The 2,500-nt window shown below is 40.3% G+C and overlaps 4 non-coding genes across 4 annotated transcripts; all 4 read right to left on the reverse strand.

The window, feature by feature from the left end:
- Window positions 1–170: 170 nt before the first annotated feature.
- LOC141315104 (5S ribosomal RNA) lies at window positions 171–289 on the reverse strand. The gene has a single exon (XR_012350647.1). It is a non-coding gene; the product is annotated as a 5S ribosomal RNA (ribosomal RNA).
- An 801-nt stretch (window positions 290–1,090) lies between these two features.
- LOC141314904 (5S ribosomal RNA) lies at window positions 1,091–1,209 on the reverse strand. The gene has a single exon (XR_012350449.1). It is a non-coding gene; the product is annotated as a 5S ribosomal RNA (ribosomal RNA).
- An 801-nt stretch (window positions 1,210–2,010) lies between these two features.
- LOC141314907 (5S ribosomal RNA) lies at window positions 2,011–2,129 on the reverse strand. Its single transcript, XR_012350450.1, has one exon. It is a non-coding gene; the product is annotated as a 5S ribosomal RNA (ribosomal RNA).
- Window positions 2,130–2,213: 84 nt separating this feature from the next.
- Window positions 2,214–2,332, reverse strand: LOC141314908 (5S ribosomal RNA). The gene has a single exon (XR_012350451.1). It is a non-coding gene; the product is annotated as a 5S ribosomal RNA (ribosomal RNA).
- Between the last annotated feature and the right edge of the window lie 168 nt (window positions 2,333–2,500).

The following is a 2,500-nucleotide window of genomic DNA, read 5'->3' on the forward strand; positions in this document are numbered from 1 at the left end:
CATTTATTAAAGACACATACACTTAAAATGTTAAGAGTAATAAAATGGCCTAAAAAACATGTAAAACACTTAAAACTCTATAATACATGTAAATGATTGTAATAAATAGAGCGGTAAAACACGTCTTTCTAAAAGCCAGCATATTATATAAATAGTGAAGAAAAGGCAAAAGCTTTCAGCACCTGGTATTCCCAGGCGGTCTCCCATCCAAGTACTAACCAGGCCCGACGCTGCTTAGCTTCCGAGATCAGACGAGATCGGGCGCTCTCAGCGCGGTATGGCCATAAGCGAGGGCTGCTCCAAAAAGTGGGCTATTTAAAGATCAGCCTCCGTAAAAGCCAGCATATTATATAAATAGTGAAGAAAAGGCAAAAGCTTACAGCACCTGGTATTCCCAGGCGGTCTCCCATAAAAGTGTAACAATCGGCCTTATCAGCCGAGTTACAAGACTAAAATGGGGTCAGATTTAACTGTGAGAGATGACTAGTGGTTAAAAGAATGAGACAAAAAAGAAAATTGGTTTAAATAGATTTGGTGTATTTACAAGGTTCACATAAAAGACTTTAAAACAACACGATAAAACTAGGTAAACTCTGTTAAAAGAATACAGTTCATTTGTCCATACCCTAAAAACAGGTAAACTCTGTTAAAAGAATACAGTTCATTTGTCCATACCCTAAAAACAGACCAAGAACCCCAGTGTGTTGATAAGTCCACTGTGAGTGTCCACCAGTGTATATACAATCCACAGAAAGTGTAATCCAAAGTTTGCAGGTGGTGAATGGAAAGGTGAGCTCTAAAATTAGCAACTCCTCAATCCAACAGTTTGGTGACTGTCCTTTGTTTGTCATGCTGCTTTCTTATACAGTTGTACTTCCTGCTTCCTGTCATGTGTCTAGTCACATGACAGGCCAACCATCCATTTATTAAAGACACATACACTTAAAATGTTAAGAGTAATAAAATGGCCTAAAAAACATGTAAAACACTTAAAACTCTATAATACATGTAAATGATTGTAATAAATAGAGCGGTAAAACACGTCTTTCTAAAAGCCAGCATATTATATAAATAGTGAAGAAAAGGCAAAAGCTTACAGCACCTGGTATTCCCAGGCGGTCTCCCATCCAAGTACTAACCAGGCCCGACGCTGCTTAGCTTCCGAGATCAGACGAGATCGGGCGCTCTCAGCGCGGTATGGCCATAAGCGAGGGCTGCTCCAAAAAGTGGGCTATTTAAAGATCAGCCTCCGTAAAAGCCAGCATATTATATAAATAGTGAAGAAAAGGCAAAAGCTTACAGCACCTGGTATTCCCAGGCGGTCTCCCATAAAAGTGTAACAATCGGCCTTATCAGCCGAGTTACAAGACTAAAATGGGGTCAGATTTAACTGTGAGAGATGACTAGTGGTTAAAAGAATGAGACATAAAAGAAAATTGGTTTAAATAGATTTGGTGTATTTACAAGGTTCACATAAAAGACTTTAAAACAACACGATAAAACTAGGTAAACTCTGTTAAAAGAATACAGTTCATTTGTCCATACCCTAAAAACAGGTAAACTCTGTTAAAAGAATACAGTTCATTTGTCCATACCCTAAAAACAGTCCAAGAACCCCAGTGTGTTGATAAGTCCAATGTGAGTGTCCACCAGTGTATATACAATCCACAGAAAGTGTAATCCAAAGTTTGCAGGTGGTGAATGGAAAGGTGAGCTCTAAAATTAGCAACTCCTCAATCCAACAGTTTGGTGACTGTCCTTTGTTTGTCATGCTGCTCTCTTATACAGTTGTACTTCCTGCTTCCTGTCATGTGTCTAGTCACATGACAGGCCAACCATCCATTTATTAAAGACACATACACTTAAAATGTTAAGAGTAATAAAATGGCCTAAAAAACATGTAAAACACTTAAAACTCTATAATACATGTAAATGATTGTAATAAATAGAGCGGTAAAACACGTCTTTCTAAAAGCCAGCATATTATATAAATAGTGAAGAAAAGGCAAAAGCTTACAGCACCTGGTATTCCCAGGCGGTCTCCCATCCAAGTACTAACCAGGCCCGACGCTGCTTAGCTTCCGAGATCAGACGAGATCGGGCGCTCTCAGCGCGGTATGGCCATAAGCGAGGGCTGCTCCAAAAAGTGGGCTATTTAAAGATCAGCCTCCGTAAAAGCCAGCATATTATATAAATAGTGAAGAAAAGGCAAAAGCTTACAGCACCTGGTATTCCCAGGCGGTCTCCCATCCAAGTACTAACCAGGCCCGACGCTGCTTAGCTTCCGAGATCAGACGAGATCGGGCGCTCTCAGCGCGGTATGGCCATAAGCGAGGGCTGCTCCAAAAAGTGGGCTATTTAAAGATCAGCCTCCGTAAAAGCCAGCATATTATATAAATAGTGAAGAAAAGGCAAAAGCTTACAGCACCTGGTATTCCCAGGCGGTCTCCCATAAAAGTGTAACAATCGGCCTTATCAGCCGAGTTACAAGACTAAAATG

Source organism: Garra rufa, unplaced genomic scaffold (genome assembly GCF_049309525.1).
Source record: "Garra rufa unplaced genomic scaffold, GarRuf1.0 hap1_unplaced_013, whole genome shotgun sequence".
NCBI lineage: Eukaryota > Metazoa > Chordata > Actinopteri > Cypriniformes > Cyprinidae > Garra > Garra rufa.